The 15,375-nt window shown below is 41.0% G+C and overlaps 1 protein-coding gene across 2 annotated transcripts in view; it reads right to left on the bottom strand.

The window, feature by feature from the left end:
• The window catches only part of triqk (triple QxxK/R motif containing), a 40,570-nt gene that overhangs the window by 21,521 nt on the left and 3,674 nt on the right, over positions 1-15,375 (bottom strand). Inside the window, exon 1 of one of the 2 annotated variants that reach the window (XM_069681695.1) lies at positions 2,112-2,258. The exons of the other annotated variant lie outside the window; for it this stretch is intronic. The gene's annotated coding sequence lies outside the window, so the exon portion shown is untranslated. Of the gene's footprint in view, positions 1-2,111; positions 2,259-15,375 lie in introns of those variants that run through there. 2 annotated transcript variants of the gene reach the window in all.

Raw genomic sequence — 15,375 nt, 5'->3', positions numbered from 1 at the left:
GCGACTGTAGCCGGGGATAAACAGTGAAATCTGCAGGAAGGATTCAAGTTAAAAACACAATCACATATAGAAAGGAGAAGTCAGTTTTGATCAGGCAGATGGTTTATCTTTCACATACATCTGCTCCACATAATTTAATTAATTCTCACCACCTTCCGTGTGCGTTACGCTCGCAGAACGTGCACTTCCTATTCATCTCATTTAGCTGCTTCCCTTCACACCAGGAGCTCTCTGTGATTACCCTGACAGCTCACAGGGAATATATAAAGAGAGAAAGTGTGCGGAATAATACAAATAGTATCCTTAGGCTTAACATGTAATTATGCAAGCGTGTCTGCAGAGCTGTACATTTATTATAAGAACATGACACCAGAAATAACCACACCTGTATTATATTCTTCTTTACAAAGTGCTAAAACTTCATGTGTGTTTCTTGCATCCAACATGCTTGTTTTTAGCGCGGAGTCTGCTCTGTATTCCAGACAGGCTCCCTCACAACACACTGCGTCAATCAATATTGTAGCCTTTTGTTTAAAATAGTGGAAAAAGCAGGTGTGAGTCAAGGGGCAGGCCCGTGCACGAGTTACAAGAAACCCATGACTAGCTTTGACAAATAACACGCACTATCCATGTAGTCTTATTATGATTTATTTTTAAAGAAGCATGTTTAAATGTGACAGAGAGAGAAATGTGTAAATGTATATGTGCTAAAACTAAAGATAAAAAGTGTCAGTGTGCATCCTAGAAGAACAGCAGCGGTGTAGAGTCTCGAGGTGCAGCCAGGGAATAGAGCAAAGAGACTGAATTAGCATGTTCAAACAGTGCGGCTGGCTGCTTCTGCAGACTGATACCTTCTCAGGGGAGACCTGAGTTTTACCTTACACTTAAAAAACACTGTTCCAAGCGTCGTTAGTGCCAGCACAGAAAGACAGGAGGATGTATGCACAGCTATTGTTCTCCAGCGGTTGGAAACCAGAGTCAGCAAATTAAGGGAAGTGAGAGGAGGACAAAAGAGGAAGGGAGGAAATTGTCTAAATGTGATGTTTACAGTGGGACACAGTAGGCTCTCTGATTTGCCAGCTATGTTGTAATGTGCAACACATCGCTACATAATATCTAAGAGCAACACATTTAAAGGCATAACCTGTGCTTGTTCCAGCCTGACATTTCTACAGAGGTGTTGTGGTATGTTTTGCATCTGCAACAGTGTGGTATACAGAAGTAGAAAGGCAGTGAGCTGACTGATATCTGACAATGCAGGAGCATTGCTGGTTCTAATACAATAATACTTTTCAGTCCGTTTTTGCTCCTTATATGCATAGATAGCATTTTATGCTAGTCAACAACTGTGTTTTCATCATGTTTTGTAATGATATGAAGGCCTGGGGAGGTTTTACACTAGGTGCACTGTGCAATACAAGGTAACTGAAGTAGGTTTTTGTTTCGTTATGAGTATTTCAAGACATAAATATGTTTTCTTTTATTTTGAGAGCACATGGTTAAACCACTAAGTTAAAATAGTATGCAGTATGCAGAGTTTGGTTTTCTAACTATGAATCCACAAGGCCACGTGGCAATGAAGGAAAATAAAATGAGATTTGAAATGTGGCAGTTTATCATAAGGACACTTCACTTAAGGTCATGCAGTCTGGTAAAAAATTCTATTAAGGATGTATTTAATTAAATTCTAAGAACAAATATTGAATATTTCAATATTTATCAAGGTACATTTTAACTTGTGTGATGAAATAGGTTGCATACATTTAAGCTAGGTGATTCTTAGTAAATGGAAACACATGCAGCTTATATAACACAGCTCTGTGTTTTGGGTCGTTAGAAGTAAAACTTTCCATCTGTTATAATCATGGAAAACGACTAGCTATACTTTCTTATATTATAGAAGGTGTGTGAGAATAAGCTGCGTGTGTATTTGCCCTTTTTCTCTCACAATATGCAGTAGAAAGTTTCAGCACGTGCAGGTCTTACATTTAACTAGCAGGGCTCCTACTTCAGCTGTTAGATCATTTAACTCTACAAAACGTCAAACACTGAAGTGGAGATGTAATTGACAACGAGCAGGCTTCATTCATTACATTCACGTGCATACTTACACTGTTCCGGTTTATCGAGAGAATATGTCGCTCAGTAGAGATGTTTCTGCATAACGCAATGCCAGGCTGCTGTACTTGGACACACGCGACAACAGAATTGTCAATTTTATCGTACTTTGCTCCTAATTTCTCCAGAATGCCAACACATCACTGTTTTCACTGCGAGTTCCTGGTTTACACGTCAACACTGGTGACGGACAGCCTCTTCCTCCAATCAGACGCGGGTATTTGTCGAGTTGACCAATAGTGCGAGAAAGGGGCGGGGCGTTCAGACAAAAACACTGGAGGAGCGCGTGACGAGTGATGGTCGGGACGCTCCCACTTATTTGACAGACACAAAGCCTCATCGATCAAAAAGACAAATGTATAGTTCATTACGTTAGAACCTAATTACAGATTTTCAACAAAACTATGATATTCGGGGAAAATCACTGTAAAGTTATAATTTATTACAAAACTATGGTGGTTTCTGGCCAAACAAATAATAAAAAACATTGGTTGGTAAAAAGTAAATTCCACTATTCAATATTACAGTACTTTGTTATAACATTACAATACTAAAAAATTATGATGTAGTACATTTCTTTTTTTCTTTTTTAAAGTTAATAGTTACTAATGAGCCGATCCATATTTTGCACACAAAACATAAAATTATTTTATGAAATATAATGAATTGTCTATATCATAACTACCAGTTGTTAATGAATTAGTAAAAAACAAGCTGAATTTAAAGCTACAACAACAATGGAGTACTCTTTACATATCAAATATATGAATTAAAATAATCTACTGCTATAATTAAACAGGGACCACTTGAAATAAAGTACATTTGTGAAGTATATTATGTTGTATTGCTACTTTAACTAAGGAAAATGAATGCTTCTTTCACCATTGCAAAAGATGATCATACAGGCCTTGTGCAAATCCCGATGTTGCATTCAAGGTTGCCTGCACCCTTAGATCTTCTTAAAATTAAAAAATGTTATTATTTAAATGATGAAGACAGACGTACTGTTAATTAAAAAGAAATATTAGTTCAACGCGTTGGCCTTAATTCTTTCTTGCCTTGTCAGACGACAACAAATGGCACACTTATCCTTGCTGAAAACAGTAGCATTACGCTGCGACAATTAAAAGAAGCAACAGCCGACCTCATCAAAGACGAGGCAATCTCACTCCGCTTCTCTTTCATCAGTCTTTTTTTTTACATTTTTTTCTTTGTTTACTGTGTAGAATTTTATTTCCTCCTTAATTGCACCCAGCGTCGTTGCTGCCTGGGGCATTGTGCAGATTATGGGTAGACTTGCCACCGCTTGTAACTTATTGAAGTCTACAATGATTTTCTGCTCTCCCATGGGCACGCCATTTGCATGCAGCACAGCAGTAACTAATAGATCTAATCTGCCCATAATGTGCCTGCATTATGCTTCACTTTATATGAAGCTGCCATTGATAGAGAGCACTTTAACACAGCTCTAGATGGAAGTACAAGTATTCGGATGAGTGTGCACGATGATATTTTCTACAGAAATGTCATGAAGGAAACAGGACATTGTGCTTCATACTCAGATGAAAGGCTTTCATAAATGTGACATAAAAAGTACATGTAAGGCCTGCATTTTTACCCTTACATACGATCATTTCATACTATGGAAAAGGCATACAATTTACACATATTAAAGCCCTAAAAGCTGCTGCGATAGTTAAGTAAGACCTGTTAACAAATAGCCTCAGAAAGTCTGAAAAGGTTATCTGGGCCATCAGGAACCAGCATGTGTGTCGTTAACGCAGAGCTCAAATGTGCTCTTGTTATACTAAATGCGTGTGATTAATTTCTCCTGTTGAGTGAAACAAACCAACGTGCTGCGCCTGTCACATTGATAGATATGGAAGGCATTAGCATCAACTGCTAGTGTGAATGAAACTAGGCAGATGGATTGGCCTGATGAAGAGTTGCGGTGTACGGACTGAGCACATTTTAATGCATAGACAGCACTTTAGAGGAGATGACAGTCCCTTGGGGCCTTTAATGTGAAATGAAAAATTCCACTCACAATCGAATACGCCTTAATATAAACAGAATCTAAGTGACCACATCATAGAGACTATATTAAATACCCTTAAAGCCTTGGCAGCTCTCCTAACATGATCATCTTGTTTTGCGATCTATTTCCAGTCTTTGTGCGATTCTCTTATTTCTCTCCGTCCTCGTCTTTCTCTTTGAACTTTTACACTCAGTCCCACTCTCTCTCTCTCTCCCTCTCTCTCTTCCTCTCAGGCAGTTAGTCGGCCTTTAATTGCCAGACATTAAAAAGAATGCTAGAGAAGAAGAATCCCCCCGGGGCCATTGGCGGGCTAAATGGCATCTCTGCTGCCGTCGCCTCCTCCTACGTGCGGCAATGAAGACGTGTCAACATAATCTCGGGCAATTTGCAGTCATCATCAGGGGGACTGATTAATTTTCAGATGTGTCAGATGTAAACAGCAGGATTGTCTTTCTTCTTTCTTGAATGTTTCAAAGCAAGAGAGTGATCAACAATCAATAAAATGCATTACCATGGATACGGACACAAATCCACCTTTATGGGATGTTGTTAAACGTAGATAATGGGCCTGTTTTTAAAATGGTCTTAAGGCCCCGATGCATTGAGACAGATCTCATTAAATTGTAGTCACAATCCCGAACACACTGCACGCTATGCTTGTGGGATTATGACACTTTAACAACACGTGTCATCCATGTGTGGCGTTCCCATGTTTTAAAAGTTCAGCCAGCGTGTTCTGCAACATTTAAATCAGTTGGCTTGTGGACATCGGCTGTTGCAGCGATCGTGTCATGAGACTTCAATCATACATTTTTGACTGTGAAAAATGTTTTGGACGGACGCTGTGATTGGATGCCAAAGCTCTGTGTGATTTAGATCTACAGTTTGGTTTGATGGCCAAAAGTTGAACCACAGTTCACCCATGAGTTTCAACTTCCACTTTGGACAGCCCAAAACCAAGATGGGTTCTATAATTAAACTGAAATAGCGTTACATGAATGTCATTTCACTGTATGTTTTACAATCCACTGTTCTAGGACACACAAGCGAAACACACGCCGGTGTAGAGTGTTCCCTTTTCATTTCCATCCTGAGTCATATTATTGGTTCGGAGGAGAAGACACAATTCTTCCTCCTGTTTAATATTCTTATCTCAGCTTTCCCGCTATGCCTGCAGTGTGCGGTGAATTCTCTCCCCCTCTCTATCTCCCGGCCCCAGAGTTCCCTCTCATTGACGGGGAAACTGTATCAGCACAGATACAGAGCGAAATGAATTTTGGGTTTATGAAAACGCAAGGCCTTATATATGAAAAAAAAAAAAAAAAAGTCCAACAGACCTCGAGAGATAAGTTATCATACAATGGATTTAGTCCCGTCTCGCTCCAGTCATTATCCTGTATCGGAGCATAGCGACTCTGATGGCTGGGAGTTATCCCCCAGTGAGTGTGGAGGGTTTGGATGTGTCAGGGCTATCAGGGTAGACTTCCCTTTGTCATCCGCAGCAGTTGGCAAAGACTTGAGAAGAATGGTACGCAGTGATGCTCCACAAAACCAATAAAAACAGAACATGTTTAAGCTACCTTAGGCTACCTAGCTTATGTGTGTCTGTTTTGTACAGTGTGTTAATGAAGAATTAAAACATAAGCGCATATTTACGCTCCTTTAACAGTTTAAAAAGACATTAGCTTACCGGAGAATCATGGAGCAAATATTAGCTTAAATAGCTAGCTTACAGCTAAACAGTCCTCCCAGGCTATAAACAGACATACGTTGAAAATGACAACTTTGCTGTTTTTTCAAGTTTTTAGTTTTAACACACATTAAGTTCAATGTTAAAATTTTAAACATTGACAAAATAAATATTACTGGAGACAAAACTTTCAACCAACTCAAGTGGCAGTCATTAGCTTAATTAGCTAGCTTGTTACAGCTAAGCTGTCCTCCGAGGCTATCAATCAACAGTCATGAGCTACTAAATGACCAGCAAGCTTTTGTCTACTTTGCTGTTCATTTCAAAGTTTTTAGTTTAACACACATTTAGTTCAAAGTTTTATCATATTAAAGATTGAAAAAAAATGTTTTACTGGAGACAAAACTTTCAACCAACTCATGTAGCAATCATGAGCTTCATTAGCTAGCTTGCTACAGCTAAGCTGTCCTTCAGCTGTCGCAAAAATGATTACAGTACAGGAGGTGAAATTAGCTATTGAGCGAAAAATGTAACCTTGTATTGCCATTTATTTCCATTAATTCACTCATTTTGGAGCTAGCATCTAGTGGTTATTAGAGCCTACATACTTATGTGACTTCCACATTGGCGATAACACTCAGCCTTATATTGTTCTCTTTATTTGGGTTCAAATTAGCTTCCACCATGTTTTGGCCAGTCCTTCAGGGCTTAATAGACACTATGATGGACACTACTAACAAACAGATTACATGCTGTTTTGCTATTCCTGTCTTTGTTTAACACATTAAGTTAAATGACAATGTCCAGCCTTTGGATACAGATGGTGCATCAGCTTTCCACATCAAACTCCAATCTGAGAGCAGTTTCTACTTCATTCTCCCCACACAGTGCTCGTCTGTGTCCCCAGCTGTGTGTGGTGGCTGCCCACACTGAGTTTCAGTGTTTACGCAGGTGCTGCAGCTGGATCCCCCCGTGGACACGCTGCAGACTTGCTGGCTGGGCTCGACTATTTCTTTTTCACTGTTTACTCTGGCAAGTCGAGCCTGGCCCCTGCTGAGAGCTATTTTTGAGGTAGTTAATTTTTGTCACTTTGACTCATGCGGTGATCCACCCCAGGACAGACACATAAACACTCATTCTGTCGCCCAAACACAAGCGCACACACACACAATGACTGACTGACTGACTCACTAAGTAAAACACCCGTAATAATCCATGTGACACACACACACCGAACCATGCACATAATCCTACACTACCCTGCCAACAGAATTTGGTACACCCCACCACTAGCTCGCCTCGTCGTCACCAGACAGCTGCAGAGTTTTGACATGTTAATTTCAGCCCTGAGTTGACCCCCGGCTAATTATCCTTCAACTCTGTAAACACTAGTAGCACCAGTTAACACCAATTAATGGCCACTAATCATTGCCAGATGCTGCACCTTGAGTAATTTAGCCCACTTCCTACACTTGCACTTACAATTTCACACAGGCTGGATTTCTGTTGTTTGTTGAACCCTAAGATAGACGTTTGTGCACCAATGATTTCCTGCATTACTATTAAATATACACTACAACATTTTACAAGATATGGCCGTCCTTTCTGGAATTTATAGACAACCACCCATCCCATGTGATCGACTGTGCCACTGTATAATCTAACTGTATCGAGAATGTGCGAATGTCTGTCCATGTGACCTTTGAAGTAAGAATGTGACCTGTGTCGCCTATCAATGTTTTAAGTTATGTTGTGTTTAGGACCACAGTATAAATGCTGTCCACAAGAATTTTGAATGAAATGAGCACATAAGTGGTATTAACATGATTTAAATTTAAATGTTTTTCTGTTTGTCACTATGAAACAGGTCTGAAGTATTTAGGTTGAGAAGTTTTACAATACAAATAATTGAGTTCCAATGGCATCTAAGAGTGCAAATCTTGTAAGCATATGCTTAATCGGTGTTACGATTATCAGGGGGTCCTTGGAAAATGTTCTCCCCTGTAAGGGGTCCCAGAGGTTTGAGAACCCCTGATTTATAGGGAGGAGAGTGAATAGTGTCGGGAACAGGGCGAGAGAGAGTGGGGACAACCATGAGGCAAAGGGCCGAGGGTGGGAGCTGAACCCTGGGCTGCAGCATCGAGGATTGTATCCTCTATACCTATATAGAGGCTATAGGACGCGCAAGCTAAACCAGCGCCCTTGCCAATTCATTTTTTTGTTTACATTTTATAGAGTAAGATTATTATGAGTATATTTTTATTGTAGTATAATCGTTTTTTTATGGATTGTATTTTTCAGTTTTATAAATATACACTTTCCGCTAATGTACTTAACCATGGGACAGCAATATAAAATATTCCCACAAATATGGGTGCATTTTTTTTTTTTTTTTTGTCTTCCTCGACCTGAAAGGAGTCAGATTTACAACATTACGTTTATGAATTTGGACTTTTTTGAACCTATTTTTGCTTCTTTCTGTTCTTTTCCTTTTAATGTGATTATCATTTGATGCGTTGACAATATTGTCATGCTTATAAAGCAAATTGAATTGAATATAAGTATTATAACAACACACATTTTGGAGGTGTTACTGTCCTAAAGACAAATAAGGGACTCATCATACACACCATCTACAGATGAGACACACACACTATTTCCAAAGAATAGTTCAGCATGATGACAACATATTTTAACCAGATCTAAAAAAAAACACAATCATTCATGAGCAGCACATCATCAAAAGCTTCGTTCTCTCTCTCATCTCTGTCTGCTCCGACATTATTCTTCATTTGCTGCTTCATTGTTTGTATTGATTGGTGGAGTGCGCTCTGCTTGCTGCCTCTCCTGCCAACTGTACTGTTGCCAAGGGAAAGCGTGAACAAACCTCTGCCAGCGCCAGCCTCCGCCGACAACAGCTGTGCCACATATGCTGCCGATCAATATAAACAAACATGGCCTCCCTGCACCGGGGAGAAGGATTGACAGGTATGATTCATCTTCTGTGCCACCGGTGGGAGGTGGAAGTAATAATAAGCAGAGACAGATCTTTTCCCTTCGCGGTACGACCACTGGGGTTAGTAGGGGTGGGTCGGAGAGATCATTCGCCCCCCAAGGTAACTGGCAGGGTTCCCCATATAACCCCTCACAGTTTTGCAGAGGATTAGAGCAGCGTGAATCCACCAGGGCTGTAATTTGTGGCGTTCTGTACACAGAGCGAGCGACGAAAGATGAATGGGGAGCGGGCATGGATCATTGGTGCCGTGCCAGTGGCTCTGAAACCGAGAATATTCAACACAGACAGTAGGGAAGATCACAAATGATTCATGACACTCTGCTTTTTAATAACCACTTTGTACGCTACACCATTCCAGCATATGAACATCTCATCAAGTGGATGGTGTTTGATGCATTTCACTCCCTGGAATAATGATGAAATTTCTATGCAAGAGCCATTTAAAGATTTTGATCACTGAACTGTGGTCCTCTGCGGCCACGCGACAGGAGCTGAACAGCTTGTACATCACGTAAGCTATTGTCTCGGGGGCTCAGCTGAAGACACGGGGCCGTGGAGGACAATAGCTGCGCGGAGTGGGGATGACGTCCCCTTGATGAAGAGTAATGGCCTGAAACAATATTTCCCCAAGGAGTAGGATTGAAATCTGAACACTGCGATATGGTTTCATCGCCGTGCAATTTGGAGATGTCGGATCAGGTTTGCTGTCGGGCCGGCACTGTATGAAGAAGCAGAGCACAAACACGGGAGGGTTGTGTACAGAAAGCCATGCTGTTTTCATCCAAACCTGGGATATATCATGATGAAGGGAGAATAAATACAGTATCTGAGAAAACGAGACATGAAACTAGGTTGGTAACTTTCATGGACCCGATCTTGGAACCCATCAGCTATCATCTGACGCCATCACAACAATAAAGCAATGGAAGCACAGGTCAATATTTCGGGGCTTCCGGAGTAGCTTGAGGTTATTCCGGGCCAAGACTTCATTTTCGTTACGTTGTTCGTTAGCAACTTGAGAGACCAGAATGTAGTTGGTATTAAGAGACGACTGGACGGTTGGCTGCACTCCTAAAGATAAGCCTTGGCTCAGAGGTAGAGCGGTAGATGCCCTCCAATCAGAAGGTCAGTAATTCGATCCCCAGCTCTTCCAGTCTAAGAAGTATCCTTGGGCAAGATGCTCAACCCAAAAATTGCTCCCAACAGAGCATGCGGTGTGTAAATGTGTATAAATTAGCTTAGCTGAAGAAGCCTTTCGGATGAGAGGTGAAACGTCTTCAAGAACTTCAACTAAGTCCAGTTGCCTTTTGGTTTAAGCTTAGAATTATCATGACCTGGATGACTGAGAACCTTCACAGACAAGTCGCTTAGCTAATAGTGGCCTTGCATGGCAGCACGTGTGTATGCATGTGTTTGTGAATGTTTGGTGATTATGACATGTCGCGTAAAAACGTCTTTTGCACCCATCTAGTCTTTCCCTACCCCACCCCCTCTTTTCGGAAGACCAGAAAGGCCCTACCTGAACTCCCTCATCCAGATCTACACTCCCTCCCGTCCACGTGCCTGGTCCTCCAATCAAAAGAGGAGAAGACCGGCCAGCTGGACTCTTCTTCTCTGTGGTCCCCCAGTGGTGGAATGAGATACCGAAGTCCATTCGGTCTGCAGAGTCCCTTTCCACCTTTCAGAAACAGCTAAAGACCCAGCTCTTCCATGAACATCTCTGCACTTAATGATATTGATGCTATTGATGATGACGACATTGAAGATGTTGATTAGGATATTCATGACGATGAAGTGCACCTGTGTCCGGTCGCACTTGAAGCCGTTTGTTGGCACTGACTTTGTTCCGTCCTGTCTTGATGTTCCATCCTGTCGTTGTTTGTGTTGTATTAACTTTCAGATGTATGTCGCTTTGGACAAAAGCGTCTGCTTGGGGTAGACGGTAGCTCAGTCTGTAGGGACTAAGGGGCTTGAGAACCGGAGGGTGGCTGGTTCAAGTCCCGGTATGGACCAAGCACGGAATTGGGGCTGGTAGCTGAAGCAGTGACAGTTCCTTTCTTGGACTCCGTCAAGGTGTCCTTGAGGAAGGGACCGAATCCCCCACCGCTCGGGGCGCATGTCCATGTGCAGCCCCCTCACTCGGACATCTCTCCATTAGTGCATGTCCATGGGATCTTGTTTGTGTTTGTGTGTATTCCGGGCCTTTGTGTGTGTAGCATGTTCATGGAGTGAAAAGATTGAATTTCTGATAAAGTATATCTTCTTCTTCTTCTTCTAAATGAAATTGTAACATTGTAACTATATAAGTACAGTCCAATAATGACAAGCTAAACGGTCATCAGCTGACCGCAGATGGGTTCCAGGATTGCATCACGCCCAAAGTGTTCTGCATTGTTGTTCCACGTGGCTGTTTTCCTGAAACAAAGCCTGAAGACACTTGGGGACAATACGACTCCAACTATCCTCATACACTGAATCTGTAAAAGACATTATCATAGACCCAAACAGTCCTTTCTTTTGATAACCTTTGCCCAACATGCTCCATCTAGCTATCCCTAATGCTAAATGCTAATAAACCAAACTTCAATTAAATTCCGTCCAATAATTTGACACTCTAAAAACCAGCTATTTTAAATAAACACAATGCCTTTGTGAGCAAAGACTATTGGAATAATTAATAACAAAATGTCTTTAATCAGAGCTACTGATACACAGCTACTTAATAATCAGGGTTGATATTTAGATAAGGGTTGATTGCTGCATTTAAATCAGTCCCATTGTGCCGCGCAGTCATTAACACGACCATGTCTCTGCTGGAAACCAACGTCAAGATGGCTGTCAAAAATCACGAGTGACAGTTTCCTCCGAAACTGATCAGATAAAGTCAGGAGAAGCGAAGGCACAGGATGGTTGTATTTGTTAACCAGTGGTTCCAAAAACTCATCTTAATGGGCGACAAAAAGGAGAAAGAAGACGCGGCAATTAAAGGAAGAAAAGAAAAGATGTACCGCAGAATCTCCGGTCAAGGCCGCAGCGGCAGTCTTTTTCTTACGTTTTCTTCTTCACAGCTGCGGAGATAATTTATTTGTTTTCTTTCTTTACCAGTCAATTACATTTTAATGTGACTCGCCTAATGTCCGCATTCTGTGTTCAGATGTGGCCCATGTAATGACTGTGATAGATAAAAGACGCTTTAATTACAGCAGACCCTAATTGTCTGCGTGCAAAACCGCCATTACAGCTGCATGGAATCTATACCATCATGGAGAGGGGACGAGTCTGATGGAAGATATTATTGCTTCTTTAAAGGCGAGGTAAATGACGCCTGTGGGGGCCACAAACAATGACAATGTTTGTGGGTAGAAATTCAGCAACGTTGGAAGGAAGGATTGAATGTTTCAGCTTTATAAGAATAAAATAAAAGATGATAAAGATATACGTTTAAATCAGCTGCACTACTTCCTGTTTCCTTGTGACACACACACACACGCAGCATCAGCCCACACACTTATCATCCCGTCCCCCCCGCACACAGTCACCAGCGACAAGTTGTTAAGAGAAAATAGAATATTCCGGTCATTCCTCGCAGTCGCCCGGTGTATTTTCGTCCCAGTGTGATGCCATTCATTACTGCCCTGTCAGAGCTCTCACGACTCGGGGCTCAACAACTAATTGAGATGACATTTCCAAATACACACATGCTGCCCACGCTGGTACGAGCTGCAGCGGTTACAGCCGCTCACACACACACACAGAAACAATGACATGAAACCTTTATTCAAGCTAATATTAAATAAAATATTATTTTTCAGATTTTTTCTCAGCACTCAAAGAAGCAACGACATGATGATGTGTGGTTTGTGAAAGTTTTTCTTCAACACCCTGCTGATCCTGACATGTTTATCCAGTTGAAATGGGAGTTAAGACAAAAGAATAAGGAGGGAAACAAAGACGGACGATCGATTTACTTTCACAAAGAATTGGACCATTAATACAGCTGCCTTTGTTTCCTTGAGGGTGGGTTTGCTTAAAGCTCAAGCTACACCTTCATAACTTCAGCCATCACAGCAGCTATATGGGGAATACCTTTCTATCAAATTAGATGTACAACATATTACACATGTATTTATACAAGCTGGAGCAGTTTAAGCTTTTTACTCAAAACAGAAAAGCATTAAAGTGAACGTCATCTTCTTAAGTAGAACGTTTATGAGGGGTTCAAACTGCTCAGAAAAGTTAAAGAGCAGCTTCTGTCCTGTCTTAAGACCTATAAAATGCTCTGCTTTAAATGATAAGTTGTGTCTGATCTTTTTCTTTCAGCAAAATATGTTTAATTACCTTGTAAAAATCCTCCCAAGGCATCTCCTCCTTCTCCCTCATTAAAAATTCCTCAATCTGCATAGGCCCCGCCTACTATGCCATCTACTGCCATCGCTTAGTGGCCACTTGTTGAAACTTAGCTAACTTGAAATGTAGTAATTAGTAGCAGTAACGTTAACGTTAGTAGTCAGTAGTGAGTTTGCGGTGTCACCCCGTCCATTAACAGGATTGGCTCCTTAGGTTTGTGACGTCACAAACCCTGCCAATCTGAAAACGTGTGGTTCAGCCTGTCCTTGGTACACCGCAGTTTAAAAGCAGACAGGCCCAGCCATGGAGATGACTGCTGATGTTGTCCCTGATATGTCCTGTTGCACATGAACAACACCGCATGGAGATGCTTATAAGGTTAAACACTTGATTTTCACTGGAGGGGGGTTTTAAACCAGGAAGCTGATATTCATATTAAAGCATGTTAGGGGTTGACTTACCTGGAGCACACGAGGGTAACGGATTGTTTCGCCTCATTTCAGGTTTCAGCAGCACACACGTTTCCTCATACTGCACTGAAACAACTTTTTACCTTTTGCTTTTTCTACATTTCTTGTTCATAATATTTTGTATGAAAATCTTGCAAAGAATTGACAGGTTACAAAGATTTTTTTTATCCATTTGTATTACACTGGAAAAACCTGTTTTGCTTTTAGTCGCCTCGACACATTTAACTCTCTTCACATTTTACTTCTCAGATATTTTCTTTATTGCACAGCATAATGCACTCAAGCGAGCCCCTCACAGCGAAAAATCATCACAGGGAAACTGTGTTTTTCTGTTTCCATTCAATGAACTTCAATCATTTCAGAGCCGTTAAAGGATTCAAAAGAGAAGCCCAGCTTGACTAAAAGAGACTGAAATACAGTCTGTTGTCAAACATATCCTGAGGGTCCTATTCTCTATTTTCAACCTGTTTTTTTAGTGTACTCAGTGGATGCAGGAACACAGCCGTGTGCGTCCAGATGGGAAGAAAAAAATAAATAAAGCGGCATTACGAAGCTGAAGATGCTAACCTGGATTTATATATAAAAATTATTAAACTGCAAAGCTCTTGAGTATGTTTAAAACAAAAGAAAGCTAGCACACACACCTGAGCGCACACACACATGCAGCGAATTCCACACTCACTGAAGTGCATCATTCGTTCCATTCGTCAGTGATGTCAGGACCCGATGGTCTCCCCATCTGTGCTGCAGTCTGATGTCTTTGTCTGTTCCAGGCAGACACAAAAAAACAGATCCAGACCCAAAGCAACTCTTCTTCTGATCACCTGGGAGATGACATCACACTCCTCTGGCACTCAGACCAGGACCGTTCATACCGGGGGAAACGGATCCTGGAACAGTGTGTGTGTGCAGCAAGTGACGTTCAGAACTGCCCAAACAAATATTAACAAACATTTATATGAACTTTATCACACAGACTGAAAGGGTGTGTTCAGGGGCTGCAAATGAAGCGTTTTTATACAAATTTACAAGCTGCTGGATTATTTAAGGTGTTTCAGTTGAAAAAAAGATGATCTGTATTCATAACTGTAAAAAGGCTCAAACTGTGTGTGATGTAACAAAGCATAAAAATAACATTCTTTGTTTTATAATGACTTTAGAATGGGTGCTTTAAAGCTACAGTTGTGTATACATCGTTTGGTCCTAGATATCTTGTGTTCTTACCGGTTTTCACCTGTTTTAAAGCTCCTGTGAGGAACTTTAAGTTTGTGTCCATTTTGGCGCCCCTTGTGGACAAAGCCGTTTGTTGATTTTGTCCTCTACATGCTTAAGTGTTGTTTTTTTAACAAAATTCATGATATGTATCACTCACTTTGAACCTTTGCCCTGGAAAATGTAAACAAAGGCAGTGTGTTCGTCTGACACCTACCCCCCGCCAGCTGTTTGTCAGACATTAAAAATAACGATATAGAAATAATCAATCTCGTCGCTGATGGTCTGGTTTGCTTTTGTAGCTCATATAGAGTAATCAGAATAAATTTCAGTCTGTTTCATAACCAGTGAAAAACTCCTCACAGGAGCTTTAAACTAAAATGAAACTGACTTTATGTAGCAAATGTTAAATATCAGACATAACATACACTACCAGTCAAAAGTTTGGACACACTTTCCCATTCACTTGTATGAGAAAATGTGT

This window comes from Semicossyphus pulcher, unplaced genomic scaffold (genome assembly GCF_022749685.1).
Source record: "Semicossyphus pulcher isolate SPU_LCO1_2020_fin unplaced genomic scaffold, fSemPul1.0.p SCAF_5, whole genome shotgun sequence".
In the NCBI taxonomy this organism is placed as follows: Eukaryota; Metazoa; Chordata; class Actinopteri; order Labriformes; family Labridae; genus Semicossyphus; species Semicossyphus pulcher.
The sequence above is the reverse complement of the archived record's forward strand: the minus strand, read 5'-3'. Positions and strand labels throughout refer to the sequence as shown.